Below are 18173 nucleotides of genomic sequence, written 5' to 3'. Positions count from 1 at the left end.
CCCTCAGGTCTCATATGATGGACAACAGATCATTTCAGAGAGGGAGAGAGAGGGGAGAAAGAGAGAGAGAGAGAGAGAGAGAGAGAGGGAGAGAGAGAGGGAGGGAGAGAGAGGTGCTTCTATAAGAAGGGAGAATGAACCCTGAATCCGAGGGGCAAAGACAACCAATACTAACACATCATTCTACTGGGCCAACCATTTGCTTCATCATTGAAGGACTTTATGCAGAGGCTGAATGGTCAGTGACTGATGACTATAATATCTGCTTATGCTGCTGTGGGGGGATTTCTACATTGGATTGGGGGGGGGCACTGTGGGCTGAGTTCTGTGGCCCCTTAGTAACCCAGTCAGCTCAATATTCTATCTCTGAGTCATACTTAGAGTATTTTGTGGCAGCCAGTGGCAATTTTCATTCAAGAATGTTAAGGATGTACTTCTTAAAGCTCCTCAGGGTCCTCTTGACCATCTGATACGATTTTATTACCCATGAATTAAGCAAAGCTTTCATGAACCCATATATTTTGTTATACTCTATGTCTTCTGGGTACTTAATTAGGTCCATCAGTTTGTGAAATCCAAAAGACCATTACCATGTAAATGAGTACTTCTGTATCTTACTCCCTCGAATTCTGCTTCTAAGCATTCACAGATGTTCCCTATGGTCATGTTTTGGGGTTTGGTGAACAAGTTTATGTTTGCCCTCAAGACACCTTTTGTTTGAAAAATTGAGGGCAATTTAAAAAATTGCTCTGCTTGCTTACTCCCTCCACCCCAGGTTTGCTTTCCTGTGGAATGAGCTTCCATGGGAAATAGTGAAGCAAACGATTGTAGAATGGAGTGACTCCATGTTTTCTTTGCATGGCAGAGGTTTTCTTCTCACTGATAAGAGCATCGTGTATGTAGAACAAAACTTGGGTGGACAGAAAGAAGCTGAGAATAAGGGAGTCAAAACGGGGAAGGAATCAGTATGACCTTTCTACTCCATACCAGGCATCCTGCTAGGCACTTGTGTAGTCAGGACTCCTAGTTATAATCACAGAAAATTACTGAAGCAGATTAAAGCAGAAAAAAAAATACGAAGCTATTAGGTAGTTCACAGAATTCTCAGAAAGATTAGATAACCAGACAGAGCAAATGGGCAGGAACAAAATGGGGCTTTGCAGTCAGAGAACAGCAAAAAGCATACCACAGAACCAGTTCAGTAAAAAACAAAACAAAATGAACAAAACAAAAACCTGCTGCCAGCATCATTAAATTCCAGAGGCCAGAGCTTGCACTGTTGATTGCTCTGGTTTGTACACTGGACACCGATGCTGGCACCATTGCCACTCACCTTCCTGTCACCCCTGAGCCCCACCCTATTCCTTCTTCCTAGTTTCAACTACCCTCCCCACCCTCATTCAAAACCTAAAACCTAGGAGCCTGTGCATCTAACTGACTGAGTTTGGGTCACCCGCCATGCCTGAGTTTCAGGGGAGGCTAGGAGAGAAGGATCAGCATTTTCTACTTTACTATTGGGTCATCAGAAAAGTCATGACGCATGTCTGCAACAGATGGCACTAGTTCATTTTTGGAAGTACTAGAGTCATTCACATCTATGTTATTGCTATGTCATTTGACAGCTGACAGTTCTAACTTCATTCTAAAAAAAAAATTGAGTGATTTGGTTGAGTTTTGATTTTACAACAAGTTGAAGATGGAAGACCAAACTGTGCATTTTTGCCATATTTTACTGTTCTACTTCCATAAAAGAAAGAGCATGTGTCAAGCTTGTGAAAAGTTGCATAAAGTTTATGGTGACAATGCTCTATAAGAACGTCAGTGCCAATGATGGTTCACGAAATTCCGTGCTGGTGATTTTGATCTCAATGATGCTCCTCAGTCAAGAAGGCCCACCGAGGTTGATGATGACAAAATAAAGGCATTGATCGAGTCAAACCCATATTACATGACACGAGAGATTGCAGGAACATTGAACATCTATCATTCAAGCATTCACGACCACCTGAAGAAGCTGGGATATGTAAACAAGCTTGATATTTGGGTTCCGCATGAACTCAAAGAAGTTCATTTTACGGTGCATATAAACGTCAGCAATATGCTCATTAAACGTGAGGAAAACGATCCTTTTCTGGAGCGACTGGTGCACAAACAGTCTTGGTCCCTACATGATGATTCGCCTCAAACGACATCGAAAGCAGACATTCATCAGAGGAAGGTTATGCCTCAGTGTGGTGAGATTTTAAAGGTGTCATGTTTTTCGAGCTCCTACCAAGGAACCAAACAATCAATTCAAATGAGTACTGTCAGCAATTGGACAGTTTGAAGGAATCCATCATCCAGAAACATCCAGAGCTTGTTAATTGTAAAGGAGTTGTGTTCCATCGCAACAATGTGAGACCACACACAAGTTTTATCACCCGTCAAAAATTATTGGAGCTTGGATGGGATGCATTGCCACACCCACCATACTTGCCTGACCTTGTGCCATCAGACGTCCACTTGTTTCGCTCTCTTTAAAACTCCTTGTGTGGTATAACGTTCAATTCAGATGAGACTGTAAATCAGCACCTTGTTCAGTTTTTTTGCAAGTAAAGGCAGGTCCTTCTATGAACAAGGAATTATGAAGCTCACTGAAAGATGGCAAAAGGTTATTGAACATAATGGGCAATATATCATTGATTGATCTTTGTTCTTTATGTAAATAAATGACCTTTGAAAAACATAGACAAAATACGTCATGACTTTTCCGACAACCCAATAGTTACAACAAAACTCTTCCTCTCATTTGGGCAGTCAAAACCCACAAATGCTCCATATTAGCACCTGATGTATTTTTTTCTTTTTAGATTTTTATTGGGGAACTGGGGGAGGGGAACAGTGTTGGGGGAATTGGGGAAGGGAACTGGCCAAGTTGCTGTTCTTCAGTCTTCGTTGTGGAGGGTCCTAGTCGTCATCTGGCTTCCCATCGGCAGCTCGTGGTCTCTTAGCTCAAGGTGCTATGTTCAATCTTAGTTGCGAGTCGGCATAACCACATCCCACATGGGAATTGAACCAGCAGCCTTGTTGTTAAGAGTGCACGCTCTATCTATTGAGCCATCCGGGCGGCAGCTCAGCTTAAGGTGCCGAGTTCAGTCTTAGTTGTGGGTAGGCATAGCCCACCATCGAACAGGCAGTCTTGTTGTTACACCAGCTGAGCCATCCAGCTACCTGTTGGCAGCTCACCAACAGCTTAGCTCAGGAGCAGTGTCACTGGCCCATGTGGGATCTAAACCGGGGCCCTGCTGCTCAGAGTCCATGCTCCCAAGCCAACTCTTAACCAACTGAGCCATTCGGCAGGCCCCTGATGCATTTTTCTAATCCAATTCTCTTAGCAACCCCATGAACTAGTATTCCCCCCACCTTCAGATGACTAAGTTGAGGTTCAGAAAGGTACAGTAATTGAACTAAGGTCATACAATGAGTTACCTAACTAGGGCTAGAACCCTTACCTATTATACCATGATGTCTTTTGTATGCTGGGCACTATATTTAGCCCTTGACACAACAACCCTATGAACTATGCATTATTATATCCATTTTGCAAATGAGGGAATAGAAGTTTACTCCAGTTCTTAGCTCACCAGTGATGGGAAGCAGGTAGCATGACATTAGAGTCAGCTCTTCAACTGCTACACTGTCCCAATTCTTGGAAAAAGAAAGAAGTTGGGTGAGTCCTCTCTTTCTCATGTTTTCAGTCTTTGTCAGGCAGGTCTTGTGGGGCCGTGCCAAGTTACCACCCAGACACCCATCTCAGGCAATAGGACACTAACCACATGTCACCTAAGATTAAAAGCTTAGAGTGTTCTCGACTCCTGGTTTCTCACTTCACATATGATGAGTTGCCAAGTTCTTTTTCACATGCAAGATGTGTCTCCACTTTCCTCCTCCTTCATGCCCACAGCCACATCCCTGGTCCAAGTCTGATTACTTGATGCCAGTAATCTTGCACTATCTTTTCAGTTGGTCTCCCTGTCTTCAGTCTCCTCCTTGAGCCCATCTGCATGCTGGCAGCCAGGGTCTTTGTGATGGACGTCATGTTTGACTTGCCAATATCATTCCATCCCAGATGATAGGTCTGGGCCAGCCATGGAAACTGTCTCTCTTCTCTGACAGGGCCATGTGACCCAGGGAGACATGGAGAGGGGTATCTGCTGGAAGGATGTTTTAGGATCTGGTTCCTGAATGTGCAGCCATCCCAAGAATGAAGTAATTCGTGTTTACAGAGTGGAGACATGGAATGATCATGGGCCTTTGGGGCTGGTTCTACTATGCCTGCAGTCTGCTTACCCCTAAATTTCCAGTTTGGTGAGGTAATAAATGTCCTTATTGTTTAAGCCAGTTTTAATTGGGTTTCTGTTATTTGCCGTGGAAAGCATTGTCACTGGTAGTCATTTCGTTGAAATACAAACCTAATAATTTCCATCGTCTGTGGTTTTGCATTGTCTTTGGAATCAAGTTCACATTCCCTAAAGGGGTTCACAAAAATCCTTAGGCTGCAATCAGACAATCCTTCTCTCTCTTCCCCAACACACCCTGCACTTCTATGCTGTTTCCTCCCTAGAATGTTCTTTTCCTTTCTTCATCTACTGGACATCTACTGGACATCTACTGGGTCAGCTCAAGTGACAACTCTTCTTTAACATTTCTCCTAATCCTCCAGGGAAGATGAAGGCGTTCTTCCATCTCTCTGAGCACTTTGTGTCTGTGTGATAGTGCTATCTGCAGCCTCACACACAATGACAGGCACTTCTGTTTCTGCTCCTTTGCTAAAATAAGAGTTCCTTGAAGGCAGGGACTATGTTCTATCCATTTTGCACAGGACCTAATCTTTCTCTGAGTACTAATGAAATGTTTATTGAATGTATTCTTGTTCATTTAGATGAACAAGCACCTAGCACATGGCTATCACTTTTATTCATTTTCATTAAAAATAAAGCAATATTATCATCAATAATCATGTCTTTAGGTCTTTGCAGTTTAAGAAGCTCTTTAATATATACCATCTCAATTAATCCTCACAGTATTCCTTTAACACCAATATTATCCCCACTTCACAGACTAGGAAACTGCACACCCAATCAAAGTACGTTTGTTAAGTGCCTGCAATTTGCTTAATGTTATACAAAAGGCCAGCTGTGGAGGGAGGTTGCAAAGAAGTAAAAACCACAGCCTCTCTCTTCACAGAGTGTGCAATTCACTTGGGGAGAAAAAAATAATGCAGAATAGTTCAGATGCAAGAGACAAGAGCAATGCAGTACAACAGTAAAGAGATGTTGAAGGCAGGGATTTATTACATAAAGAAAGAGGGATATGAACCGTAAGTACCACAACAATTAAGATGGAAGATAACACTGTGGGCTCACAGTGGAGCTCCATGAAAGATCTTCTAAAACAGAATTGAACCTGGATTTTAAAGATCAGTGGGTTTTCCAAAAATGGAGAAGGGAGAAAGCCATTCCTGTGAAAAATGAAGTCTTAACAGGGTGAAAGTGCATTTCTGCTAGGCAAGGAAGAACAGAGGATAGTGAAAGCCCTAAGGAAATGAACGAGTGGTGGATAGATGGGTGGGTGGATGGGTGGATAGATGAATAAATAGATGAACTGATGAATAGATAGGTGGATGGATAAAGAGAGACAGGGGCTTATTTTACCGAATGTCTCCAAACAGCAATACGATAATGAATTGTATTCTCTTTGCAAAGCACCTTGGTTTAAGTTGCCCAAATGAGAGAAAGACACTGTGGACATCCAAAATCACTTGCTGAGTTAAAACATTTGAATGTGGTGAGAGATACAAGGACAGACCTGGGCTTAGGATGTAATCAGTCCAGTGTAGTTTTTTTTTTTAAAGATTTTTATTAAAAAATACCTAATATACAACATTATGTTAGTTTCAGGTGTACACCATAGTTATTCAACATTTATATGTTTAAAGAAGTGATCACCATGGTAAGTCCAGCAACCATCTGACACTGTACCATGCTATCGCAATATTATTGACTATATTCCTTATGCTGTACATTACATCCCCGTGATTTATTTGTTTCATACCTGGAGATTTGAACATCTTACTCCCTTTCACCTTTTCCCCCCTTTTTGGATTTTTAAATTACAGTTGACATTCAATATTATTTTATATTAATTTCAGGTGTACAGCATAGTGGTTAGACATTTGTATAATTTAAGAAGTGATCCCCCTGAATAGTCTAGTACCCACCTGGCACTATACATAGCTATTACCGTATTATTGACTATATTCCCTTTGTTTTACTTTACATCACCATGACTATTTTGTAACTATTGTTTTGTACTTTTTACTCCCTTCACTGTTTCACCATGCCCCCCAACTTCGACCCATCTATCACCCCAACAAATCTAGTATCCATCTGACACCATACATACTTGTTACAATATTATCGACTATATTCCTTATGCTATACCTACATCACCATCATTACTGTGTAACAATCAATTTGTACTTTTTTTTTTTTTAAGATTTATTGGGGAATTGGGGGAGGGGACCAGCCAAATTGTTGTGCTTCAATCTTCGTTGTGGAGGGCGCCAGTTGCCATCTGGCTGTCTATCAGCTGCTCGTGGCCTCTAAGCTCAAGGTGCTGTGTTCACTCTTAGTTGCGGGTGGGTGTAGTCACCATCCCATGCGGGAGTCAAACCAGCAGTCTTGTTAAGAGTGCATGCCCTATCCACTGAGCCATCCTGGTGGCAGCTCAGATCAAGGTGCCGAGTTCAGTCTTAGTTGTGGGCAGGTGTAGCCCACCATCAAACAGGCAATCTTGTTACTCCAGCTGAGCCATCCTGCCACCTGTTGATAGCTCAGCAACAGCTCAGCTCGGGCACAGTGTCACTGGCCCATGTGGGAATCAAACCGGAGGCCCTGTTGCTCAGAGCTCACACCCTTAAGCCAACTCTTAACCAACTGAGCCACTCAGCCAGCCCCAATTTGTACTTCTTAATCTCTTCCCCTTTTTCACTCATCTCCAACCACCCTCCCATCTGGCAACCATCAAAATGTTCTCTGTATCTATGAGTTTGTTTCTGTTTTTTGTGTTAATTTTGTTGTTTAGATTTCACATATGAGCAAAATCTCATTGTGTCTGCCTTTCTCTGTCTGACACTCTACTCAGCACAATATCCTCCAGGTCCATTCATGGTGCTGCAGATGGCAAGAACCCATTCTCTTCTATGGCCAAGCAATACTCCATTTTATATATGTACCACCTCCTCTCTATCCATTCATCCATCAACAGACACCCAGGCTGCCTCCACATCTTGGCCACTGTAAACAATGCTGCAATGAACATATGAATGCACACGTCCCCTAGGAATAGCATTTTGGGTTTTCTTCAGATAAATAACCAGAAGTGGGATTATGGGTCCTTCCTTTGTCTCTTGTTATAGCCTTTGTTTTAAAGTCTATGTTGTCTGGTATACGTATTGCTACCCCAGCTTTTTTTTTTTTTTCATTTTCATGAAATATCTTTTCTCATCTTTTTACTTTCAGTCTGTGTGTGTCTTTCAATCTGAAGTGAGTCTCTTGTAGGCAGCATGTGTAAGTGTCTTGTTGTTTTTTTTAATCCATTCAGTCCTCCTATGCCTTTTGATTGGAGCATTTAATCAATTTACATTGAAAGTAATTGTTGATAGATATGTGGTTATTGCCATTGCATTTTTCATAATTTTGATTTTTTTTCCATCTTAAAGAATCCCCTCTAAGATTCCTTGTGATATTGGTTTGGTGGTGATGAATTCCTTTAGCTTTTTCTTGTTTGGAAAGCTCTTTATCTGTCCTTTGACTCTAAATGATAGCTTTGCTGGGTAAAGTAGTCTTGGTCGTAGGTCCTTGTTTTTCATCACGTTGAATATTTTGTGCCAATCCCTTCTTGCCTGTGAAGTTTCTGTTGAGAAATCAGCTGACAGTCTTATGGGAGCTTTCTTATAAGTTACTAGTTGCCTTTCTCTTGATGCTTTTAGGATTCTCTCTTTGTCTTTAACCTTTGCCATTTTAATTATAATGTGTCTTGGTGTGGGCCTGTTTGGGCTCATATTGTTTGGTACTTTCTGTGCATCCTGGACTTTTATGACTATTTTCTTCAGCAGATTAAGTCATTATTTCTTCAAATAGGTTCTTTCTTCTCTTTCTGGTACTCCTATATCAAATGTTGTTATACTTGATGTCCCAGAGGTCTCTTAAACTATCCTCATTTTTTGGATTATTTTTTCCTTTTGCTATTCCAATTGGGTATTTTCTGCTACCTTGTCTTCCAAATTGTTGATTTGATCCTCTGCTTCATCTAGTCTGATGATGATTCCTTCTAGTACATTCTTCATTTCAGTTATTGTATTCTTCACTTCTGATTGGTTCTTCTTATGGTTTCTATGTCCATTTTTATGCTTGCTGTCTCTTTGTTGAAGCTCTCACTAAGTTCCTTGAGCATCCTCATAACCATTGTTTTGAACTCTGTATCTGGTAGGTTGCTTGTCTCCATTTCATTTAGTTCTTCTGGAGTTTTTTGCTATGTTTTCACTTGGGATGTATTTTTTTGTTTCCTCATTTTGGCTGCATCTCTGTGTTTGTTTCTATGTATTAATTAGATCTGCTACATTTCCTCAGTCTTGGCCATGTGGTCTTATATCATAGGTATCCTGTGGGGCCCAGTGGCACTGTATCCCTGGTCACCTTCACTGGATGCTTCAGGAGTGTCCCTTGTGTGGGTTGTGTGTGCTGCCCTATTATAATTGAGCCTTGATTGTTACTGGCACGTTGTTGGGTGGATCTGGCCTTCAGGCTGATTGGCTGTGGGGTTTTGTACATCCACAGCTTATAGGCTGCTGTGCTGGGGTTTACACCACTAAGTGGGATTTGCCCCAGTGGACTCTGGTGCCTGTTGAGACCACCCTTTGGGTGTGCCACTTGTGGGGCTAATTTGGCAGTGCCCTGCTGTGGTCTGAAGCCAACCTCCAAGTATGTTGATTCTGGGGCTTCTTAGGAGGGGCTCCAGTGCAGGATCAGGTTACCCACTGCCTTTGACCAGCTGGGGACTACCTAGTAAGAGCTACAACATGATCTGTGGTTGTTTGCTGCCTGTGCTAACCCTGAAAGCTCATAGGAGAGGCCATGCTGTGAACCTGATGGAGGAGTCTGCTACCAGTACCAGGCCTGATGTAGCGCCACAAATTGCCAGGACACTCTGAGGCCTGCTGTCACCTCCCAGCTCCCTTAAGGTTCAGCCCTTGATAAAGCCTCGTGTGGTATGCAAGTAGTGAGTCTCAGGGAATCACTAGAGTGGGAAGAGTTGTAGTCAACAGGTTAATGTAGACTCTGGTTTGGCGCCAGTGCTGATCCTGAGCCTACTCAGCAAATGTCTCAGAGCACACGGAGGCCAGTTGTCGCCTGCCTGCATCTCTCAAACTCTGATAGTTTTCCAAGAAAGAGTGCCATGCAGGTGGGCCTGGCTTCTCTTGGAGAAAATGCCTCCAGCATTGAGGGTTTTGGGCAGGGTCCCAGTGAGTCAGCAGGGTGGAGCTGCAGAGCTCAGTGGACCAATCAAATTCAGATTTGGATGTAAGCATAAAGGAAGGGCTCAACACAGGAAAGATGGCACCAGCCTGTTGGCTGCATGGAAGAAGGACCTCTCACAGGGAAAATTCTGACTGTCCTCCAACCCTCATCTCAAAGCCACACAATTCAGTCTGCCCCCGTATGTCTCTGACACCCCCCAAATGATTGTCCCTTTGCTAGAACCCAAGGCGAGTGCCTGGAAGTGAAAGAGTCTGTGCGCAGGCAGTTTAAGAGGATGCCTGGGATTCCCACCACCTTCCATCCCACCTGGAAGGTTGGAATCCCTACTGTTTTTCACAGCCAGATGTTATGGGGGCTCCTCTTCCAGGCACCAGTATTCTGGGCTGGAGAGGTTGGTGTGGGGCTGGGGTCCCTCACACCTCTGAAGGGACCTTCCATGGTTGAATTAGCCCTCCCGGTTCTCACCCACCACTGGGAGGTTTGAGGTTAGCCAGTTCTGCATCTTCGCCCCTCCTACCAGTCTCAACGTGGCTTCTTTATATCCTTAGTTATAAACCTTCTGTTCAGTCAGATTTCAGATGGTTCTCCCAGTTGACTGTTCTATAATTTAGTTGTAATTTTAATTTGTTCATGGAATGAAACAGACACAGTGTTTATCTACTCTGCCATCTTGGATCTCCCAGTGTAGCCTTTAACATTACACGTGGATGTGTTTTCTCACAAACACAGGTGCAGAGACACAAACAAAACTTTGTTTGGACTTTTTATCTTTTCTTTTTTACTGTATCATGCCAAACTTCTGCTTTAACTGAATTGTCATTTTCCAGCTTCCCATGTGTGGGATCCCAAAGCCCACATGAGCTGGCATAAGTGAGACATTTGGACCCATAATAATGGCAGTAGCAAGTGTTTACATAACTTGGGTAAAGGACACAATTCATCTGGTTAAGGGAAGGATATTCTTGATGAGAAAGTGGACTTGACTCCTCAGTCCCATCCTTATTCCTGACAAAATCATGTCCTAAATTGATGACCTTATGTTATCACCATGAGATGGGAGTTGACTTGTCCTCTAGCTTTTAATTCCTAACAACTGATAAAGCCATATTAAAATTTCTGCCTACTCTACAATATAACCCACCATCTATATTCTGTATAGATGGTATGGAATTCTTGCCATGCTGCAGAGGTGGGAGCCATGCATCTGAACACAGGGGTTTTTTCACTAGCAGAGGGGCTTTCCAGCTTAGAGTTTTTCCTAAGATGTGCTTAGTTCTGGCCTAACTCACAATGTTTGAGCTGAGCCTGAAATATGCCCCCTTTTCTCCATTTTTAAAAATTTCCCAGCCTAATATGGCTTGAACAACCTTCAGTCTGATGTCTTGTGGTTTCTCTGTGAAGGCTTTACTGGAAGATGCTGTTGTTTGCCCACGCAAGCCATTCCTGGTCCCCTGCTTTCTTTCATTGCCTCCAATTATGGAAGCAGAAAATCCAAATACAGAATTTCCCAGTCTCCCTCGAGCTAGATGTGGCCATGTGAGTTGGCTTAGGGCAATGATAAGAGGAAGTCTACTTGGGTTTTCTGGGCAATTTCTTCTTTTTTATAAAAGAGACAAATTGAGAGCTTACTGATGTCACCTTTCCCTTTTTTTCCCATCCTGAATATAGAAGTGATGTCTAGAGCTGGGGTAGCAATCCTGGGACCATGATGCTACAAGCATGTGGAAGAAAAGCCAATACACTAAGAATGGAAGAATAGAAAGATAAAAAGAACCAAGATGACAGAGTTGAGCTGCCAGGTAGTGAGACCATTTCTAAAAAATGTTGCAGTGTTTAAACCTTTGTTGTTGAGTTCTCTGATACTTGCAGCTGAACACATTCCTAAATTGGTATGGTCTGCCAGTGCTTGGCTGAAGGATGGTGGTAAGGAACAAGAAGGAGGGAATATTAATGTTAGGGACTGACTTTGGAAAGAACCAAGGGGGTGGGAAGCCAGAAACCTGGAGAATGGGTTGATGAAAGGTTTCCTCTGGCTATCCTCCTACTTGAGTTTTTCTTATTTCTCCTACCCCAAATACCTCGTGGCTTGAGTTTTAAGTCCCTGTGTAAGAACTCCAAGATGTTGTTGCAAAACAACAACTATGTATATCAGTAGTGAGTGAAAATTTATCTTCCCCTAGATAAATCCAAGCTCCATGAGAACATGGATTTCTGGATGTTTTGTTCAGTGTTTTATTCCCAAGGTTCAGAACAGTGCCTACCACATACTAGCTACTCATTAAATATTTATTGAATGAGAGAATTAGCGAGACTTTGCCTTAAGAGGCTGTTGTTAGTTTGAAAGGAAAAAAGTTTGGCAAATTAAAAATGATGAGGCTTATGATCTGATCATATGGTTTGATTGTATATTTTACTTTGCTTCTTCTACGGTCTTTTTCATAATAGTCTTAAGGCCTGTCATGTCAATATATACCTTAAAAATAGCTGAAAAGTCACAAGTTTTGGAGAATGGCCCATAAAAAGAGACTATTTCCTTCTGACCTTCCATTATGCTTTTGAAAAGAGGAAATTATACTGGATCTTGAGAATAGTCCAGAAAAGAGAAAGCCTAGTTTAGGAATATTTTGAGGACAGAGCTCTAAACAACACATGTGGAAGGCTTCTTTTATACTATTTTAATTGTAAACTACATATAATGTATCTAGTCTTGAACAGTTTAGTCCTAAGCTACCCTTCCAGCGTTATCTCTGCTTCCCTCTTTACACCTCAGTCAAATGGTGCAAGGCCCTTTCCAACCTTTCATCTGACCATCTCCTGGTCAACCCTCAAGACCAAACGTGGCCCTTCCCAAACCCTCTGAGTAGAGATAACTGCTCTGATCCTGGAGGTCCTTCAACCCCTCATTCCTGCCTCTTTGATAGCAGCTTGTCCGGCTGCCTCATGTTCCAGGATTAGGTGCTTTCCATCTTTTTGCCCTTAGTCCACACTGGGTGTAGAGTGCATAATGATGATTATAGCTAATGTTTACTGAAACTTCCCTCATGCCAGGCACAGTTCTAGGTGTGTTACATATATTGACCCATTTACTCTTCCTAATAACCCTGACATAGGTTCTATTGATAACCCCATTTTACAGATGAAGAAATTAAGGCACAAGGGGGCTAAGTGTCTTGCCTGAGGTCATCCAGCTAGTGGGTATCAGAGCCAGCATTACATCCTGTTCTTTTTTTTTTTTTTTAAAGATTTTATTGGGAAATTGGGGGAGGGAACAGCTTTGGGGAATCAGGGAAGGGGAACAGACAAGTTGCTGTCATTTTTGTTCTTCAGTCTAGTTGTGGAGGATGTCACTTCACTGGCCCATGTTGGTATTGTGATCATTGCACTCTTCCCGGCTGAGGAAGATTGGTCGCCAGCCATTGGACGGCTGCTCACGGTGGCTCTTGGCAGCTCATGCTGGCTGTCAGCTGCTCATTCTGGCTGCAAGCCACTCACAGTAGCTTAAGGCAGCCCACTGCAGCCCCATTGCAGCCTACACCGTCGCAGGTGACTCACGGCAGCCCAGCTCCAGGTGGAGCTGTTGTTCACCATCTTAGCTGTAGAGGACACAGCGTCACTGGCCCTTATGTGGGATCCAAACTGGCAGCCCTGCTGTTCAGAGCTCGCACTCCCAAGCCAACTCTTAACCAACGAGCCACTCAGCCGGCCCTACATCCTGCTCTCTTAATCACTCCATTATACTTGCCCCTGTGAATGTATTTATGTTGGGATGTAACTTGAATAGTTGAGGGTGTTTGATTGGTGGATTTAACCAATTCTGTAGATATTTACCGAGCCACTACTGTGTGGTTGGTACTGTCCTAGGTACCAGGGATATTGTATTGAACATGACAGGAAGGGTACCTGTCCTCGTGGAGTTCACAGTGTGGTCTCAGGGAGGATAAAGTCAACAAAGAAGTAAATAAATTGATGGACCAATATTTATAGAAACTGGGCAGGTCTGATGCATCAGAAAGGAAGTTTCCAGATCTGGGGAGTGAGAAGGGGACAGATCCTACTACAGGGTGCTACTATTAAAATACTGTAGATGAGGCAGGCTGACGATAAAAGAATCATAGCAGGAAATTCCACAAAACCTACTAGGCAGAGATCAATCTTAACCATGAAAGGAAGAAAGAAAGAGGGGAGAGCAAAGCAGAAAAGAGCGACAGGGGTCTGAGTAGCATGTGTCCAAGCTGCAGAGAGAGAAAAGGGTGGTAAAAGAAAAGCCTTAAAACACTGTCAGGGCAGAAAGAAGGCCGGTGGTAATGAAAGGGATTCTTACAAGTGCCTGGAAATAGGCTGGAGATGATTGTACAGGGGAAGACTTAAAAAGGCTTTGTTCTTCTGTCAGATAAGGAAAGTCACTGTGGTTGGCCGGAAGTAAGGAGCTCTTGTGTGTGTGTGTGTGTGTGTGTGTGTGTGTGTGTGAGAGAGAGAGAGAGAGAGAGAGAGAGAGAGAGAGAGAGAGATTGAGGGGCGGGGGTATTCTCTCACCCTAAATGCAGGATGATTGTCAGTGTCTGTTCTGTACCTTGCACCTGCCTGAATGAAGGAACTGGAACTGCCCCTGTGGGACATCCATGATGAAGCCAGGCCCAGGGGTAGTAAGGTGGGGATGTCATGGAGTGCCTGGATCACAGCACACAGTTTTCTAACACAGCCCTGCCGGATCAGCGTCGGGGCACTGAGCCCCTGCTTTGCGACCCCAGATCTCGCCAAGTGGGAGTATGGATGCGACAGGGAGAAGCAGGGGCTGACTGCAGCCCTAAGAACCTGCCACAAGGGCCTCTGGGTAAGACAGAACTAGTCAACACGGTACCCCAGGGGCCCTTGGGAGCCCTTTGTGACTCCAAAGGCCATGTAAGTCCTATGGTCTGGCTCAAGTGAATTCTGGGGAATGACCTGAGGGCTGCACAGGACATGAAGCTGGGGTATTCTGCCTTTCTTGCATTCCTGATATTAGAGGGGCAGTGTAATGAGGTGTTGAAGAATGTGGGCTCTGAAGTCACCCCCATGATCAAATCTAGGCTCCCTCCCCTTTTAAAGGCTGGCTTTGGGCAAATTTTAACCTCTATTTCTGCATCTACAAAATGGACACAGTAGTGTCTCCCTCATGGGATACTAGGGGGAGTGAAACGCTTAAAAGGTATAGTAAGCACTTAATAAATATAAATAATAGTTGTTATTATTATTATCTCCCTTGGGGGTTGTTTGGCAATAAAAGGACACACATTCTTTGGAGCATACCGTTTCCCCTTGTTCCTTAGTTTCAAGGGCAACCAAGGTTTTTCAGCACACATTGAAGTCTAAGGACAAACATTAAAATGAAGTCCCAGACCTCTCAGCTGTCACTTCCCTCCTCCTTTGTCCTGGTTAGTCTCCTAGGGTGGTGTAACCTTGGGTTAATGAGTGCCAGGGGGTGTGCCCGGATATAAACAAAACCAATTTGTCACTCTTCTCCAGAATTCAAATTGCTGAGTGACATTAGTTGGGTGATCTGGGCTTCAGGGCCCTGCCCCCCCCCCCCCACACACACACAGCTTCCAGGTACTTTCTTAGGAGGAGAAACCGTAATAGTTCTCCCAGACCCTGACACCATGACCTGCTGCCTTCTAGGGCCTGCCCAGCTGGGGCAACCCTTCTCTTTCTCCCCTCACTGCTTAGTTTCTCCCAGGTCCTACAGAGGAGGCCTGGGCAGGGGGGTGGATTTGCAGAACATTTGAAAACAGAATTTTGGCAGCCTCTGTTAGATGCCAGGGGTCTTGTGAAGGGCACAATGCTAAAGAGGAAAAAACAAAAGGAAATATTCTGGGAATTCCCAATTTGTTCTTGGCACCAGTAGGAACCCTAATGTACTAGGAAGTTTCTCTCTTCACCCCCAATCTCTCCACTCACCACCCCCCCCCCCTTCCTCCTAACACTTCCTGAACTTTGCTGGTGCTTGGAGCTGATTTTTAACCTGAAACAAGCCCCAAGAGGTTCCAATAGTCCCCTCAGGAGATAACTTTTGTAGAGCAGGTGAGATCAGATGGGGAGCTCAGCGTGTCTTAATCTCTTGGAATGTGTTGGCAGCCTGAGCCCTTTGGGGACCAGGCATTCCACTGTGGGCTTGGCCTTGGCCTCCTTCTCACTGATATTCCTTGCTTTGCCTGCTACTCCCTAAAGATGTTAAATGGGGCAATAACAGTATCTATGTCTTTGAAATGTTGTGAGGATTGAATGAGTATATATACAAAACAGGCTTAGAACCAGTGCCTGGCACATATTAGCACTTAATAAATATTAGTTATGTTCTGTTTACTTTTGTTAAAAGTAAACCACGTCTTTTTAAAAACACATTCTTCCCAGTGCCCCATGGATCCCTTTTGGAAGAACAAATTTTTCCACTTTATTCTTTGAGACTGCCTTACTTATTCTTGATTTTTTTTTGCATTTCTTATAAAACTTAGAATTAACTTGTTAACTTCTGCCAAAATAAAGAAAGGGGGGGTGGGGAGGGAGAGAGAGATAGATGAAGGGTGGGAAGGAGGGAGTAAGGAAGACATTTAAAAGACTGTAGAGGGCCGGCCGAATGGCGCGATGGTTAAGAGCTGGCTTGGGACGCCAGAGGGCCCTGGTTCGGATCCCACATATGAGGGCCAGTGACACTGCCCTGTTCCCCTTCCCCCGATTCCCCAGCACTGTTCCCATCCCCCAATTCCCCAATAAAAATCTTAAAAAAAAAAAAGACTGTAGAAATTTTTAACTGGGATTGTACTGAATCTGTAAATCTATTTGGGAGGAATTGATACCTTTATATCATTGAATTTTATGATCAATAAACATGCTATATCTTTGTTTTAGGCTTTTAAAAATAACTGTAATGATAAAGTTATTTTATCTGTACAGGTCTTATACATGCTTTGTTTTATTTGCTGCTAGGAACTTGAATTTTTTATATTCAACTATAAGTAGTATAGTTAAAAAAATCATTTTCGGCCTGTGTAGTGCTGGTATACACAAGTACAATTGACTTTTGTATTTTGATTTAAAAACTTTTTATAAATAAATTTTTTTGGGGGGGTTAATTTTAGATTTACAGAAAAGCTGCAAAGATAATACAGATAGCTCCTGTATACAGCAGTTTTCCTTTAACATTTTGCATAACTGTGGCACACCTATCAAAACTAAGAAATTAACATTGAGACATTATTAATAAATAAACTCCAGATTTTATTTGGATTTCACCAGGTTTTCCAATAGTGTTGTTGTCGCTATTGTTGTTGTTACAGGATACAAGCAAGAATATCCCATTTTATTTAGTGTGTTTTGATTGTTGAAAATAGCTATCTTGCTAAACCTTCTTATTAATTCTAATATTTATTTATTGATTCCCTGGAAAATTTAATGTATATCAGCAAATAAATACAATTTTTTTCCTCCTTCCCAATACTGGTACTTTAAATTTCTCTTTCCTGCTATATTATACTAGGTAGGACTCTGATTAATAGAAATAATGATAGTGGGTATTCATGTCTTATTCCTGATCTCAAGGGAAAAGCTTTCAACAAGTCTGATGTTTTTGTAAACCTTTGTGTAGCGAGTCTTTATCAGATCATGGAAATTCCCTTTTATTCCTAGTTTAAGAAGGAGCATTTTTAAAAGTGGTGAATGGGTGTTGAATTTTTATCAAACTTTTTTTTTCTGCAATGATCATATAATTTTTCTCTTCTAATCTGTTTATGAAGAGTATTATCTATTTATGTAGAGTATTGATTTTCTAATGTTAAATCAAATTTACAATCCTGGAATAAACCCAACTTTATTCCAGGATATATTATCTTTCTTATACTGTATATTCAGTTTCCTAATAAAAGTTTTAGATTTGTTTGCATTTATGTTCATGTTAAGCTTGAGATTGACATTTATATATATATTATATCAAAGGTTACTCTGGCCTCATAAAATGAGCATGGGAATGGTGGTGGCATACCTTCTCTTTTTCTGTTGTCTGGAAAAGTGTCAGTAAATTTGGAATTATTTCTGCTTTGAATGTTTCACTCCCATGTGTGTTCACAGCCAAGAAATATGGGATCCTGACTTGAGTGTCTCACAGCCATCTTAACTACACTATTTCCTTCCGGAGTCTCAGAGCACCCCTCGTGAATTACATTAATCATTCACAGTAACCAGTAGAGCACATTTATGTCTGGTCTTTCCCAGCTCTGCAATGCTGGAGGCAGTGGGGTGACCCCTGGTGATTTACTCTAGTATTTCCTTAAGGTGAGTGGAAAAGTAATTTTTGTAAGCTTGTGGGATAAGTGGTGGCTGGGAGAGGTGCCCCATGAGCTTGTTTTTTTGGAATGGGGAGGATATGAAGGATTATAGAAAGCCAAGGTATAGAGCACCAAGCACCCAGTACATGAGCTCAAACGTCCAAAGCTATTCATTGTAGTATTGGCTAGAAGGAGAATCAGCACAGAAGTGTGGATAACAAGAAATTGTCCTTGTTCTCTAGCTCCATGGCCTCCCTCTTCTCCCAACTGGCAGGCAGAGATATTCCCAGCGTTTTCC

The sequence above is a fragment of the Hipposideros armiger genome, unplaced genomic scaffold, assembly GCF_001890085.2.
Source record: "Hipposideros armiger isolate ML-2016 unplaced genomic scaffold, ASM189008v1 scaffold_222, whole genome shotgun sequence".
Taxonomy (NCBI): domain Eukaryota; kingdom Metazoa; phylum Chordata; class Mammalia; order Chiroptera; family Hipposideridae; genus Hipposideros; species Hipposideros armiger.
Note: the sequence above shows the minus strand (reverse complement) of the source record.